Source organism: Myodes glareolus, chromosome 5 (assembly GCF_982192425.1).
Source record: "Myodes glareolus chromosome 5, mMyoGla1.1, whole genome shotgun sequence".
NCBI lineage: Eukaryota > Metazoa > Chordata > Mammalia > Rodentia > Cricetidae > Myodes > Myodes glareolus.
In genome coordinates this window covers 64742584-64759781 of record NC_142030.1, presented here as the reverse complement: position 1 = coordinate 64759781, position 17198 = coordinate 64742584, and the positions used below count along the sequence as shown (strand labels likewise).

Sequence of the window (17198 nt, the reverse complement as noted above, 5' to 3'; positions counted from 1 at the left end):
TGTGAGAGGAAAATTCCACCAGCATTATCTTAACAAAATCCCATCAGAGCATTATTGTGATGGCCTGACCTCATGTCATTGGACCAAATTAGCTTGAGTGGAATCCTGAAGGTTTCCCAGAGACTCATTCTTTGAGGGTCCTAAGAGCTCAGGAGGGCAGTGAGGAAGGGAAGCTGAACTTCAACATGTGATTGGGAATACAACCATCTATGTAGGGATGAGGTTGTCCTGTGTCAGAGGACAGAGCACAGGGTTCATTGTTGGTGTCGAGTCTTCAGCACCGTAGTTTACTCGCCTTTGGAAGAAACCGCAGAAGTGGAGAGAAAAGAAGAGCGATGCCACGGAGAACGTATATTTTAGAACCGATAAGCGCCCTCATTCCGAAAATGACAAGCAATCTTTCTTGATGGCATGGATGTTGACTGACCATGGAACTGAGATGGAACACAGCTTCTACTTTCTATCAGTCCTAGTGAAGTGAAGGACATGATGCATTTTAAAACAGTGCTTCCTATGCATAGTGTGGGGCTTGTGTTAAAGGCAGAATCTGGTTTAGTGTCCACGTCACTGTCTCCATCCCACAGGACACTGAAATGCCTAGTCTCGAGTGGGCTTTGTATTGCAATGAGTCTGGATCAAGAGCCAGGGAGAGGGCTGAAGGAATGACTTTGCGCCTATCCAAAGCCCCTCCCCTCCAGTTCTGTTCTGAGAGTCTTTTGTGGACTATCTCTTTCATCTTCTGACCAGGGAATGGAGATCAGGAAACAGGGGATAGGAAGGTGGTCTCAGAAGGATCCCCGAAGCCTGAACCAGAGTCACACCCATCATCTTGCTCATTGCCCAGTGCCTAGCTGTCTCTGCTTATTGGGTCCTGCGGCTCTTGGCTCAGGCAGAGTAATTACAGTTGAGGCCCTGATGAATTGGGGGCCAGTAATTAAAGCGCCTATTGATTTTCTACTTAGGAGTTCCCTGTAGCTGGAAACAGAAGTGGGGAGGGGAGCGAGAGAACAATCTGAGGGAGGTATTTCAAAATGGGGGATGGTCTAGTGTGCATTAGCTGGGTCTGGCAGCCACTGAGGGGGTACTGGAGGGGGGTGACCATTTATCATTGGCCCATCTCTCTGGAATCTGAGAATTGATCGGCTAATCAATATGTTTCTGGGGCACAGTGCCAGCTGGAGTAGGGGGGAATGGAGGTCTGTCTTCTGCAGAGGTTTCACCCCGAGAGCTCCGAACCATGAATCTGTCTTGTTTTCTTGCTTCATTTAGCTTATTTTAATTGTATATTGAAGCAATTGCCTCGTTTATATTATCTGCCTTCATCAGGCCGCATGGGCTTTTCCTGCACCAGAAATTTAGCTTCTGGGGCCAGACACCAGGGAAAGTGTGGGCATGCTGGGAAGGAGAAGGTTGCAGAAGGAGAGGGACTGAGAAGGAGTAGAGGGCACTGGGAGGGAAAAGCTCAGAGAGGATGGAGGCTTTGAAGGTTGGTGGGTGCTGGAGGCAGAAGGCATCTTTAGAGAAGAAAGTGTAGAGAAGAGATGACACTCTGGATGCAGCGAGACACTGGAAAGCAACAGAGAGAACAGACAGGGATGGAGGAGTGGGGCAGAAACTCCACGAGAGAAGGAAATGGGTAAATCGGGAAGGCGGTTTGCGGGGAATGGCACATTTAAGTTTTAAAAGTTGCCTAAGTTATTTTGGTGCATTTAACTCTTAATTCATCTTCCTTTCACTGAGCTAATGGGAAGCGTGAAAGAAAAACTGATGAAAAGAGAGCCTAACCGGCAATTTTATTTTCGTCAGCTCTGGCGCTCGCTCTTGCTCTTTCTTAGCTCACGCTGGGTCACTTGATCAGAGATGAATTCTTTTGTTTCTGACAGAAATGCAGGCAGGCATTCTCTTCTTTCCCCTCAGCCTTCTCCTTCGCCTGCCTCTTTTCAGGGCTGCAGCTGGTTTGGCTGCCTAATGATGAGGAAGTTAGATTAGGATCTGGGTTTGATAATGCCTGAAGCTGGGCAAAAGGAAGCGTTTTAGTGTAATGCATGTCCAAACACAATTACCCATTATCCTAGGCAGGGCAGACAATGGGGGCTATGGGGAGAAGCGAATGGCGGAGAAGTAAGTGGGTTGCTACTTGTTATAAGTTGGAATCAAAAAGAAATTCCATAGAAATCTTGAGTGCATTTATTCAGCATATTCAACCCAAGAGCACAGTGTGTTTGCATCAGAACGCACACACATACATACACACACCCTCACCCACACAAACCCTGCGTGTACACACAGTAAATGGTATAAAAGGGAGCTGAAGAGAGACTACAGTTTATTGTGTTAAGTAGCTGCTGTGAACAGATGCCTGCCAGGGCCTTGTACACAGGAGACCAAGATCCTGCCCTCGCAGAGCTAATGGACAGCAAGGCTTGATTCTCATGTACACAGGCTTTATCTGGTTTGGGTCTTGAGGATATGTTTTCCTACAAGCAAAGTCAGCTTCCAAACATCACAAGATGGGTCTTCCTCCATCCACCCCAGCTTCTTGCCTGGCATCCTCTCCAGCTTCCCACTTTGTACCAGCCCACTGGCTCCTTTGGGATTCAGTTCCTGGCCATTTTACTGGTACCACCCTTGAGTCAGTTTCCTTACACGAAACCCACACACATAGCAGGTGTTCCTTCAAGGCCCCCAATTCCACAGTCCCCCAAGCCTCGTACTACCTGGCAGCTCTCGGGTTTTGTTTTCATCTTCCTGTTGCCACAGTCTGATTGACTCTACAGTGTCTGTTGATGAGACTCTAGACTTACTGCGATGGTCATCCCCCTGGCCTCGTACCACCCTCCCCTGTTCTGGCTGCTGTGCTGGCTTCAGTGTAATTTATCCACAACAAACATTGGACAATGGTATTCTCAAATTTTAATGGCTCCCCACAGCTGCGGGGCCAGGTTCTCTCCAGATGCGTGAGCTAGGTTGTTTTCTCCACCTAAGGGTGCGCATCTGGCACCGCAGTGGCTACTTGGTGGGGTTGCTGTGAGCAGTGCCCGGCGCATAGAACCTGTCAGAAGTGGATGAAGTGGTGCTGCTGGCAAGAGGCAGAGGAGTCGGCTATGCTGCTGTTAGCACAGAAAAATCTTCAGGATTCCTCTCAGCTTCCATGTTTCTCTAGAACTCCAGATCTCTCTCTCTCTCTCTCTCTCTCTCTCTCTCTCTCTCTCTCTCTCTCACACACACACACACACACACACACACACACACACCTGCCACACAGCATTTTCTCCTGCATGGTGAACAGCCATCAGAAACCCACCAAGTTCAGAATTGATCTCTTTAAAGTCTCTCTCCCAAACGTGTCCACTCAGTTTTGCCAACAGAATGAGTAAAGGTCCCTTTTTATGGGGAGTCTCTAACACCTTGACTGCTCTCATTCTTCTATGGATTCTACATCAAATTTACCCACAAATCCTGCTTTATGTATCTGCGAAGTTTATCCAGAACTCAAGTCTTCTCGCTAGCTCTCTGGCACCTGCTGCTCCCTCGGCCCTGTCACTGTCATCTGCCATTGTCTCTATGACAGCCTTTGTCCTACCCCTATATCTGCTCTGACCTCTTCAGGAGTCATTGTCTTCACAACAGTTCATTTGACAACATAAATGGGGTCACCCCAGTACTCTGCACCTCCCTACCCTACCATTACCACTTTGCTTTCCTGTCTCCCACTGCCTTCTCTGTCACTCGAACTGTAGACATACTTACTGTCTTGCTTCTTGTTCTGTGGGCAGGTTTAGCTAACATCTGGCTGGGTCTCCTGCCCTGGCTGTGCACAGGGCTGAAACATCTCCTGAACGAGCCAGTGCATCATCCCTCCCTTCAGTCAAGGTTTTGCTGAATTGATGCTTTTTAGAATCACAGTCCCTTCTTTACCCATGGTTTCATTTCCCACAGTGTTCACAATCTCAACTGTGGTTCAAAAGACTAACTGGAATAATTTCTAAGCTTTTAATTACGTGGCATCCTGAGTGATGCAATCCCATCTTGCACCATTCCATTCTTTCCTACCATGTAAACCATACCTTTGTCCATTGTATCCACAATGTGTATGCTACTTACCCATCAGTCGCTCAGTAGCTACCTTGATTTTCAGATCATCTGTCATAGAACAATAATGCTTAGACAACCCTTACTTTTCTTACCAAAAGGCACGCAGATGCAGAAGTAGCTATGCTGACACTATTATGACAGTATACTTTTGTAATTGACCATTTTGCTTTGCATTATTTTTGTTACTATCTAGCTGTGCTTATTTTATGAATTAAATATCATCATAGCTAGGTCTGCATAAGAGAAAAACAAAGATTTGATACTCTCTGCAGTTTCAGGAATCCATTCAAGGTCTTGAAACATGTCCCCCACAAATAAGAAGAAATAACTGTAAGGGCCTGTATCTTGGAGCTTCTTTGTAAAATAGACTTTATATTAAATTGCAATCCACAGCCTACCTTGGCAGGCGACCTCAGCTCGAAATTTTCTATGTGACACTTGCTCATTCTGATCGAGTGTATGAATGATGCATTGACTATGTTCTTCCCTGTCTCCTGACTCTAGCTCCCATGAGCACGCTGGGTTTGTTGCTTTGCCCATTGCTTTGTTCATTGTCTAGAATGGTACTGAGGATGTAGTAGATGTCAACATTCCTGTCGGCTGAGTCTTCTGGATTTCAAACTACCTGTCAGCCCTCTATTCTAACCACAGAAGCTCTCTTTGAGAGCACTGGGACATCTGTTTCAATATCTTGGTTTGTGAGGGACTGTAAGCTGCATTTCTCCTCAAGTGTTGGCTCACAGCACCAGACAAATATTGTGTGTGTGTGTGTGTGTGTGTGTGTATTTTATTGGACACTAATAACTTGAACAATTAAAAATACAAGTAGAATTTCCTTCCATAAGGTTCTTCCAAAATGGACTAAGGCTTCATTTGTCTAGACTGGAAGGTCCTCAGCTGGCTTTTTAAGGTCTGCAATGTCCCATTTGGCATCTCCCCAAGCCAATGGTTCACTTGTCCTTTGGCATCAAAGCAGAGGAGGTCACAGAGTGAAGGAAACCCGTGTCCAAGAGTAGGACTCTGTCCCTAAAGGCAGAGCCTCACCTTTCATTTTGCACAGCTGAGTCATTTTGGTGTCCCCCATGGGTCATAAGAGATGAAAGTGTGGAAGAGGAAGGTAGGTGGCTTACATCAAGGTCACGCCTGTCACCTGCAAAGGAGAACAGAACAGAGGACAGCAGCCATGGCATGTCAGCTATGGGGTCACCTCCCAGGCTGAGTGGTTGTGTTTTATTAGACAGGAACTGGGGTGACAGTGAAGGTTTTTGGAGGAAGCAAAAAAGAAAAGAATCAAACTTTAGGAAAATTTGTGTGCCGATTACTAGAAAAGCACACAGAAATAAAAGAGGAGGACTCGTGAGACCAGTTTGTTCCTGCCCTCGCTCTCCCACCCTCTCCATTCACTCAGGAAACCCTACCCACTATGCTTTATGTAGCCATCCACTCATTTCTCTCATCTGCCTTGACTAAAGGACTGGCAGTCCTCCCTTTCTTCCTAGACAGTTACAGAAGCCTCCTACGTAGTCATCTGGTTCAAATCTTACAATTCTCCAGTCAGTTCATTGTAATGTTGTGGAATTTGTTCATTTAAAAATCTTGTGTGTGTGTGTGTGCTTGTGTGTGTATGTGTGTACTCAATATGAGTATGGGCCTATGTAGAGGGCAGAGTACGCCCACATGTGCCCGTCTTCACCTTCCCCCACGCTTGAGACATATTCTCATGTTTGCCGCTGGCTCTTCAGCTTCTAGGACCCTTCCCATCTCTGCCCCATCTCACCACAGGTACACTGCGACTACAGATGCATGCTACTGCGCCCAGCTTCTACATGGGTTCTGGGTATCCAAACTTAGGTACTCATGTTTTCGTGGCAAGTTCTGTACCCACTGAGGCACTTCCCCGGCCTCAAACTACTCATTTTTAACATAATCAAAGTATCTGAAAAAGTGCAAGCTTCATTGTACATTTTCCCCACGAAAAACCACCTGCAGATTCTCATCATCTTGGAAGCATTCCACGAAATCCTTGCTATGCCTTCACGGCTCTACCATGCAGTCTCAACCTCCATGTGGCTTGACGTCACTCTACATTAGAGCGTTTGCTCAGGCATTGGTGTCACCTAATGGCCCTTGAACGTTCTGATGGAAAGGCATGTGCGAATATCAAGCAGAATGTTTGGGACATGGAGAGGGCTAGGATGTGTGGAGTGGAGCAGTGGTATTTTTGAAAGGCAGCAACAATACCAGGAAGACTGAGCAGAAGCCATAGGAACTGGCTTGAGGAGGAAGAAAAAGCCAGTGTCATAGGCACGGCACAATAGCTCTTAGCAAAAAGATGACACGGAGTGAACGAGACTCTGATTACCACATAGTAAGAGAATGTTTCTGCTGAAGATGAAAAGCCAAACCTTTCAGTGTCACCCTTTGCTGGCAAAATAATTTATTCCTATCAAAAATGTGTGCTTATTTTTCTTTAGAAATCATATGAAGCAACTATCATAAATGGGAGCTATTTCTAGGCTTGTAAGGCCTTTTATGATCTATGCTTGAAGCAAAAGTAAAGAATGCCTTAGACGGGTTTTAAATAAATTTTGGATATGATTTGTATGTATTTTTTTAAAATTATTTGTGTGTGTGTGTGTGTGTTTGTATGTGTGTGTAAGTCAAAGCATAACTTTCAGGAGCCAGTTCTGACTTCTCACCACATTGAGGCAGTGTCTTTTGTTTCTGCTGCCTCATTCCGGGTCAGCTGACTCAAGAGCTTACAGTTGGTCCTCTTGTCTCCACCTCCCATCTCCTAGGAAGTCTAGGGATACAGATGCATATCTTCACATCCAGCTTTTCACATGATTTCTGGGGACTGAAGTCCGATTATCGGGTTGTTGGGGCAAGTGCTTTTACCCTCTGAGCCAGCTATCTGCCCCCAAATTCTGAAAAAAAATTTATGTGATATTTGTGTGTATGTGTGTGTGTGTTGGCAAGGGAGGTGTCCTGCTATGGCTGTGGTGCAAAAAGGGAGCATGGGATAGGAAAAGGACCTCCCTCTTCTCCTGGCAAACTAACACTTGGCACATTAACAGCATGGGTTGCTATGAGGGTCACTCGCGTTAACATGCTTAGAAGACCTGGCAACCCACAGTTAACATGTGATAATACACTCTTTTAATTACATGAAATATGAACCCCAAAGCATGTGGGGAAACATGAAATGACAAAATATACCTTTGCAAAATGTTCATGGAAATTAATTCACAATCTTTCTTGCTTTTAAAAAAAAACAAACCGCACAAACCAATTTACATATGACTTCTAAAAATTAAGAGCACAGCAACAGCAGTGGGGGAAAAAATCCAGTTAATTAAGGTTCTAGTTCACCCACACATTGCTTTTCATTACCTCCTGAGAAGTAATGGAATTGTCGGGGGAAGGATGTCTGGGCTGGGTCATTATCCTCCATCCTCCACCGGGTGATGGTACTCAGGAAAGGGTCCTCCACGACAGACTGATGGAAGCTGAAGGAGGCAGCCCTGAATTGAGGCAAAGGTGACTGTCACTGGACTCTGGGGTGTGACTCTGTGGCCAGAGCTCTACCTGAATCAGGCTTTTTGGTGCCTCTGAGTCTCTGTGGGGGGGAAATTATAAGCGTTTCTGTGTCAACACTCACCCAGGCTTGCTCCATTAAACATGTTGGAAAATAATAGTAAGGTGGTTTTTTTTTTTGTTTTTTGTTTTTGTTAAAGAAAGGAGAAAAAAATGTTCTGTTTTTTTTGTACCTGTCCTTAGTCATTAAAAATGTGTCTTTGAAGTGTTAAATTTATAGTTAATTGCATAGTTAACTCATTATGTAGCCCCGGTTTTCCCTTTATAAAACAGCAAACTAACGTGAACTCCACCAATTACTTGAACTCTCAGAGATATCACAAAAGGAATGACTTAATTTCACAAATAATTTTAACTTAAATTATTATTTACTGAGAGAAAGCTTGCTGAGCGCACCAGGAGACAGCTTATTATGGGCCTCCTAATAAACTGTCCATGTAATTCTTGATTAATTACTTATACAAGCAACATTCTATTTACTAAGAACAAGCTAGGTTTTTAAAAGAGGCGAGAAAAATGTTGGCGAGGAAGATGACCCGTGGCAATATCTCATGGTCTCTTGCAGACCTGCGACATGAAAAGTGGGGATGAACCCCAAAGCTGTCATCCTTGAAGGCGAGTCATGTCAATTATTTTTGGGGTGGTCTGTAGCTCAATGTTTCTTGATAAATTATAAGGAAAACCATCACTGTTTGTGGTTCTGCTTGAGTTTCTTACATGCCTCAAAGTGCCATACATATGTCAGGTACTCAGAAATAATACCAAATACCAAACAGGTGGTATTTGCCAGGGAAGACTTCGTAAAGCCCACATGGTCATTAGATAGAGGCCAGGAACCAACACATTAGGAAGGCGTTAGGAAAATGCAAGGTAGTTAGAGCAGTTTGGAAATAGAAGAGCAGCCAAACAAGCCAGTGATTTCAGCTTGTTTCAGATTGCAGACAGGCATGTTGATTTTTGTTCTGAAAGTGTTCTCAGAAACACATTTAGGTTTGAAGTTAGGGCAAACTAAAATGATGGTCTGAGAATTCTACAGGAAGCAGAAGTACTAGAAATTATCAGAAAAAAATTGCACTTAGGAGTCACTGCCTCACTTCTTCAGAAGCATCATTAGGCTTCAAATGAGGGGTCAGGGGCTTGGCCAGGGAGCTCCAGCCCAGACAGGTACCTCTGAACTAACTGCAAGGAGAAAAGTCTGAGCCAGGCCTGCATCTCTGAGACAGGCAGCCACTAACCCGGAAAGGCAGGAAGCCAAAAGAGGAGCTTGAGGCTTCATCTTTAAAAATATCCTTGCTTAATTTGAAAAGTTTCTACTTAATTAATTTAATAAATTAATTAATTTTCAAGGAGTAGGGTGGCAGAAGTGACCCCATCTTCTCTATTTGTTGAAAGGGCTGTTTACACAGAAGAGAGATTAAAATTGATTTGTGAGCCAGGTGTGATGGTACACATTTTTAACCCCAGCACGCAGGCAAGTGTATCTCTGAGAGTTCAAGGCCAATCTAGTGCGCACAGCAAGTTCCAGGCCAATGGGCTGCATAATGAGACCTTGTCTGAAAAAAAAAATTGATTTGTGAACCCCAGAGTGCTCAGACCTAGACTGGTCATGAAGAATGAGATTCCTATTCAAAGAAGGAAGGATTTCTAACAGACCCATCAAGGAAATATTACCTTGGGAGTTGGTGTCTTCCTATCCAGTTCAAGCCAGGATGGGTATCCACAGGACATAGAGGCTGTGAGAAAGCTAGGAGAGAAGGATGAAGGGAAGAATACCCAGGTCCATGGTCCTTACCACATGCCTTTACAGCGTCTCACAATCATCCTCTCTCTTGCCCTTGTATATTCTTGTTCTTCTTAGGGTCTGATATGAGACATGGTATTCCAGATTCAGGGCAGGATGTTCAGGAGGATTCTGCATTTGATTAATAAGCCCGACTCTATATTAAATCCTCCTTGTATCCAGGGTTGACATATGCCATTCTGATCTTTGTGGCTGTGTTTAAAGTTGATTAAATTCCAATAACTTCCTTCTCTGAGGTGCTGATAGATTCACCTTATAGAATGGATTTTTAAAAATCAAACTTTACATTGTTATATTTTACCTCATTGATTTTAACTATGATGTTGCTGAGATTATCAGGGCAGAGTGGTAATTTGGAAGGCTGATTCTGCAAACGGGGCCCTATATGTTTTCCACCCCCTTGAGTCTTCCTGGCTTCATAAATGTGTCTCTTTTATCTAAGTCAGGCTGGGCTTCAGCTGTTTTCAGAAAACATCTCTTAAAATCACCCCCTGAGTAATACAGTCACAGGCTGTGGAGAAGATGGTCATGGATATCTAGCTCAGCTAGATTCAGATAATTTGTAATTTCTGAATAACACTGTTCAGTCAGCCTAAATTTTTTAAGATCCTGATCCTATCCTTTGCTTTTTGACAACTGATCATGAAACAACATTTAACAGGTCCCGTTGAAGTCAAAACTCACTGTATTAGGATTGGGATATAACTTAGTAGTAGAGTATTTGTCTAGCAGGCCTAAGGCCCCGGGTTCAATTGCCAACACTTGTGGGAGGGGGATCAAAATACATTATTCCCATGTCATTTGGTATGACCATGTTATAATGTGACATTTGTCTAGGATCAATCTAATGATTTCAAACAAATACAATTCCCTCTTCTGCTCCATCTGTCTGTCTCTTCCCCTGCCACTGGCTTAGCCTTTTCTTTCCAAAGGTTTCCCATCCATGTCTTCATCTCTGTAGAATGAAGACCAATGTTCATTGTGGAGAATGTTTTTACATTCAATTTTATTTGTCAGTATAAAGGATTTAAGATTTGCAGTGCATGTTTTCAGGGCTGAGCATTTGGTCCTAGACAGCTAATTGGTGTGCCCTGGGAAAACTGCCTTGCCCACTCTGTTTTCCTCAGTTGCCTTTAATTCTTTGTGTAGAGTCAAGGTCTCATGGTGTCATCCAATAGCATTATATAATGACTGTTCATTAACGTCATTTTTGCTCATCTCCTACTTGGGTGGTCAATTCGGTTAAGATGTTATGGGTATAGCTTCTGATATTACTAGATGATACAAATATACATATAAGTAACATTATCTGGACTGAACAGGTTATATTTAGAGATTGTCACAGGGTTTGCATTCCTGTGAAGAGATACCATAACCATGGCAACTCTTAAAAAAGAAAATATTTACTGCGGTAGATTGCAATTTCAGAGGTTCAGTCCATTATCATCAGAGTGGGACATGACAACATGCAGGCAGACAAAATGCTGGAGTTGAGAGTTTCATATCTTAATATGCAGGCAGCAGGAAGTGGACTGACTTACATGTAACATGAGGGGCCTACTTGTTGGGGTTTCTGTCCCACCCAGTACCTCACAGCCAGCAAGCCCCCAAGAAAATCACACAGAGATTTCCATAAGTTATAAAACTGATTGGCCCATTAGCTCAGGCTACTTATTAGCTCTTGTAGCTTATATTAACCCATTATTCTTATCTATGTTAGCCACATGGCTTGGTACCTTTCTCAGCGGGGCAGCTCACGTCTTTCTTCTTCGGTGATCTGGACAGAATTGCAGAGGGAGCGTCCTGCTTCCCAGAATACTCCTGTTCTCATCACCCTGCCTCTATTTCTGTCTGGTTGACCCACCTATACTTCCTGTCTGGCCAATCAGTGTTTATTTAAAACATGATTGATAGAATACAGACAATTTTCCTGCACCACTTATAGGTATGGCCTGAGCATATATGAGACTTCAAAGTCCACCTCAATAGTGACACCCTTCCCCAAACAAGACACACCTCACTCCCACAAGGCCACATGTGCAATGGTGCGATTTTCTTTAAAACCACCACAGGGATATAGATCTATGTATATATGTATATATGCATACATACAATAGCAATTAGTGAAAAGAGAAGCCACAGATTTGAAAGAAAGTGGGTAGAGATATGTGGAAGGGTTTGGCCAAGGGAAAGGGAAGGGAAAAAATGTAATTAAATTAGAATCTCAAAAATAGAGGACAAAAAATGAAACTTGCAATGGCTAAATTCAGGATTCTTTAATACTGTCCAGCTTCCCTAAAGCTGGTGTGTCCTCTGTGTTGAATATTCCTTGGTCCTTGAGTGCAGTTAGCATTAGGGTTCTGCAGAGTGAGTGCAGGTTTCCTATGGCAGACAAGGAGTCTTCTGTGTCTGTAATCCAGAGTGAGCCCAGCCTGCCTCCAGGATGAGCTTGGCTTGTGGTGGTCAACTTCTGAAACTTCCTTCCCTGTACCAGCGGAAGGAGACACTAGTCTTTTGCCCTAGACCCATTCCCATTATTCTCTTTGTGTTTTTGTTTCCTATCCAGAATATAAAACACCCTCTGTCCATCCCCTCTCTCCTCCTTGCTATCCAGACACTCACATAGAAACCTAAACGGAATGAAGGGAGCTGTCAATAGGCCTCTGTGGATATCTGTGAAGGCACACATCACCTGAATGACAGGTTTATATGTAAACAACTGCAACTCATGAAAATCGTTTTTAATCTACTTGAAAGGCATATTCTCCCAAGGAAATCAAGCTCCTTCCAGGTGCTCAGAGTCTCTCTGAAGGAGAAGACGTAGAAAGACAGCCATTATGTAATGCTAATATTTATGACACATTTCTTTCCTGCCCCAGCTCCTCCCCATCTGTGAAAGTGTTTCTATGGATCTCGGGAAAAGAGGAATGAAGGGAATTCTCTCCTCTCTCTCCTAGCCGATGAAGGCTGTGTTCCATGTGTGGGTACCGCTGGACTTTAAACCACACTTGCCTCTCCCGATAGTACTCCCTTGTCATTTCTCAGTCTGTGCTCTGTCCGTCAAGTCTCGCTCACCCACCTCGATTTCTTTAAAGGAATTTGACCAATGTTAGAGACCAACACCTGCCTAGTCTTTTGTAATGTGTTACAGTATGGAGCTATTGGTATCACCTTAGTTTTTTTTTTATTATGGTAAAATACATACAGGAAACGTTGGCATTTCCCCATTTCTAAGTATACAATTTAATGTGTGTTACCTAGTAGAACACACAAATTGTTGTGTGGCCATGATTACTATCTGCCTATCTCTAGAATGTTTTCATCATTCCAAACAGAAGCTCACTTCCACTGATTTCCTATTTCCATGGCACTAACCTTTAATTATGGTAATAGAAGGATGCATTATTTTAAGGAATGATGTAAATCACCTAAAATTCTATTTGGCTGCTACCCCAGATACTGACTGAACATGTATGTAGGCATATACACACATAGAAACTTTAGGCTTATTTAGCATACATAGTTTGTATTGGCTACTTTTCTCATTGACTTGGCAAAACATCTGACAAGAGCCACTTAAGAAGAACTTATTTCAGTCCACAGTTCCAGGGGTCACAACCCATCAAAGGAAGGAAGTTGTGGCTGTGAGTGGATGAGGCAGTTGATCACCTTGTACCCACAGTCAGGGTGGTGTAGGAGGTCCTTCTGTTTATGTGTTGCTTTCATTGGTTAATCAATAAAGAAACTGCTTGGCCTGATAGGGCAGAACTTAGGTAGGTGGAGAAGACAGAACTGAATTCTGGGAGGAAAGAAGCAGAGTTAGGGAGAGACACCATGGAGCCACCAGAGACAGACGTGCTGACTCTTTCCAGACAGGCCACTGCCACGTGGTAATACAGATTAATAGAAATGTTTTAAATCAAGATGTGAGAGTTAGCCAATAAGAGGCTAGAGATAATGGGCCAGGCAGTGATTTAATTAATACAATTTCTGTGTGGTTATTTCGGGTGTAAGTTTGCTGGGCGGCCAGGACGAACAAAAGGTCTGCACTCCTGTTACATCAGGGGGCAGAGAGTGATGAACACTGGTACTCAGCACATTTTCTCCTTTTCATTCAGTTTAGGATTCCAGACCATGAGATGGTACCATCCACGAGGAAGGTGGTGCTTCCCACTTCAGTTAATCTAAATTATCCCTCAGGCATGCTCAGAGGCTAATACAAAGCAGATAATCCCTTACAGATGTGACCAGAGGCTTGTTTCTTGGCTGATTATGGTTGCTATCAAGTTGACAAGGCTTATTGACCATCACGTACATCTATATATGGTTTGGTTCAAACACTATCACAAGTTGTATGGATGGGTATTCTTTTTATTAAAGCATGTTATAGACAAGTACATAACACCACAGAGACTACATTGTTATTTGAAGTATTACATAGTAACTCAGTAATAGTGTAGTTGGCCATTCCTCAATTAAGTGGTTTCCAGATGTTTTTCATGACACCTAATGCTGCAAAGAGTCTGAAAATGAAACAAAGTAACATGTTCCTGGGGAGTAGGCTCTCCAAACATCCCAAACTGGTGGGATGTGCCCACTCTTACTTTAAGCAGAAGATATTGAATGCCTTCTGGAGTGGACAGTATTAATTTATATTTGAGCAACAGTTCCAGAAAGGTTGTGCTTCCTACATTTTCAAAGAGTTGCTTTCTACTGAGCATAGAGTTATGGGTGCTTTATATGTTAAAGTCCTTTAATGAGACAGATGTTGATATTATCCCATTATGGAGTACTTACAGATTGAAATACTGTCCTGGAGCACACATTGACCAGTGAGTGGAAAGGCTGGGGTTTGACTCAGACTTTCTTCCTTCTTCCCTTCCTTTGTCCCTCCCTTCCTCTTCATTCTTTCCTTCCTTCCTCCATTCATGTATGTATATATTAATTGTACAAGTTACTGGGATTCATTGGTATTTCTGCGAGGAGTGCCTACAGGTACTCATTGGTGATCTCCACCTGCCTATCTTCTATCTTTGCACATCTGGCACCTTTCCCAGATTTTAGAAACCACTCTTCTCATTCCAGGTCATTTTTTCTTCTTTTTTCCTTTTCTTCTTTCCCCCACATACGAAGGATACTGTAGCATAGTTGATTTGGCTCAGTTTGCTCACCAAGATATCCTCTGATGCCATTAACTTCTCGTCTTTTTGGTAGAGCCCATATCCCTCCACACTCCACATTGTTTTTTGTTTGTTGTCCACCTGGTAGATTAGACACTATGTATCCTTGGAATTTTAATTTGCATTTTCCCAATGACTAGTTATGTTTATTTGTATACTTCATTTTGGATCTTTTTAAAATCTTTCTATTTGGGTAGTTCATTGATTTGCTGTTTAAAAAAACTCTGATGACAGATCAATCAATATCTATACTTTCATTAAAATGATAGGAACAGCTGGGTATAAACTGAGGCTAGATCCCACCCTAGCTGTAAATGCAGGGTTTATGAAATTCAAACACTTTTATAGACATTCATTTAGGAAATTTCCATAGAAACATAAACATTGATTCATTCACTTAGTGAGCAATTTTTTAATTGAATGATGCCTCTGAACCAAGCACTGTGCAAAAAAAAAAAAGACTATTAGGGTTTGGAAAAAGTGTTAAGAAACATCACAGATTACAGAAAGGTTGGTGAAGATCTTATATAAAACAAAGTGTTATTAACCTTTACAGTAAATTGATATGTAATGAATGTGTTACTAATTGTTTCCAACTGTGGTTGCCAACAGGCATCTACTAAAAATATGGCGAGTCTCAATCTGCCAACATAAATGTTTTTAAAGCTTATGTATTATTACCATTTTAAGAAGAGTAATTATCCTTAGAAGATATTTATTTTTGTTTTTTGAGTCCTTCCTTTTATTACCTTTTTCTTTTCTTAAAAAAAACAAAAATACTGTAAAGAATTTTTCTTGGAATGTCAAAATATGATGCTCAGTACAGAGCAGACGCTGGAGATTATGGATGGATATTTTAGATTGCCATATTGGAGCAGGATGCTGTCTGTGCTAGCAGACTGAACATTTTAGGAATTTTGGTACTTTTTAAATGAAGGCAGAGCCAGAGGGTTTGAGATGTTTCACGAGCATTTTCACACTAAGCAGGAAGAAGAAATCCACCTCCTCATTTGGTATTGATCCATAACAGTCCTGGAATACAGAAAGAACACTTAATGGCTCCAGATGTTTTCTGTGTATATTGGACAGGTGCACCCATACCAAACCCCAAACATTCTTAAATTACAGTGCAGTGCTTGCCATTCAGAGAAAAATGGTTTCTTCTGGAAGATCTTTTGTGGTTATGGTTTAGAATGTGCTCAACATGAGCTTGCTCTCTGTCTCTATCTCTGTCTCTGTCTCTGTCTCTCTCTCTCTCTCTCTCTTTCTCTCTCACACACACACACACACACTTCTGTCTGGAAGCAGGGCCTCTTGAGAGCATTTCTAACCCTGCCTCATTTCGTCTTGGAATATCCAAATCTTGTGCCCTCCCCAGATTAATTTTCCTGTCCTCATTTACCAATGAGGTAGAACCCAAGCTGCCTTGACGATCTGCAACAGGGCTTTCTTCCTACCAAGAAATCTAGAGCTTGGAAGTTGCTCATGCATCAGAAGCTGTGATATTTCTCACGTTTGTTTTCTTTAGATTAGAGAGACTAGTGACAGGTGAGAACCCAGAGGCAGCATGTCAGTCTAAGAATAGCTTGGGGCACTGTGCATTTGTGAAGGTGGGCAGAGACGAGGAGTGCATTCTCTGCATTTGCCTTGATTCACTGGTCTCTTTTCACTGAGAGCATGCCTCTCAGTGCATGGCCTCTTAAACACCCATAGAAAGTACCCAAACTACAAAGTACACATTGGATTAACCCTTAGAATACCGACTTTTGGGAAGAATCCCCAGAGAATGAATACCTTGATTCGTCACTTTGTAGAAAACAAAAATAATTAAGGGGCCAGACTGTTGAGTGAACTTGTCAGAAAATGAAATTGGCTCTAGACTACGAACCGCTAGCCATTTTCCTGAGTCTGGAGCCTCTCCGTGAGAGGTGGAGGTATGGCTTCAGCTATCTGTATTTGGCTTCTGAATGTGCTGGGTCTACAAATCAGCTGGGGATCCCACTGGAGATGCAGACTGTGGCTCAGTCAGCCTAGGGAGGCCAAGGTTCTGCCCTTCTGGTCAGCATTCCCACAGGATTCTGGTGTTGAAAGCCGCATTCACACCAAGGCTGAACTCTGCTTCTTCTGCTTCATTGACGACATTGTTAGTTCATTTGTTACAGTGACATCAGATAGAGTCTCACACACTAGAGTTCCAGCTTCCCCACTCCATAATGTGGAACACTGGGGAACCCACCTACAGCGGCCATTCTTACATTTATGCCGCCTCATCCCTACAAACCTGCTTCTTGAGGGCGAGTTCAGGCAGGACTTTTCTGTGATCTGCCCTGTCTCTGAAAGGGTTTTGTTCTATTTGATTGCCTTTTGTTGGGGAAAGTAGTTCTAGGGACCATGATTATTCAAGGTCAGGGTGAGAAGAGAGAGTGACTAGGTTGCCTCGATCAGGGAGATCCAGTGAGATCCGACGTTGAAAAGAAAAGCTAGTGAGTGGAATCAGGAGAGGCAGGGGGTGGAGGGAAGGGGGA

General features: G+C 43.0%; 1 protein-coding gene and 1 long non-coding RNA gene across 2 annotated transcripts in view; one reads left to right on the top strand and one right to left on the bottom strand.

Moving 5' to 3' along the window:
- The window catches only part of Tnr (tenascin R), a 407595-nt gene that overhangs the window by 27108 nt on the left and 363289 nt on the right, over nucleotides 1-17198 (top strand). The window lies entirely within an intron of this gene.
- LOC125391672 (uncharacterized) lies at nucleotides 13844-16805 on the bottom strand. Its single transcript, XR_007229210.3, has 2 exons — nucleotides 16468-16805; nucleotides 13844-15705 (listed from the first exon to the last, which is right to left on the bottom strand). It is a non-coding gene; the product is annotated as an uncharacterized LOC125391672 (long non-coding RNA).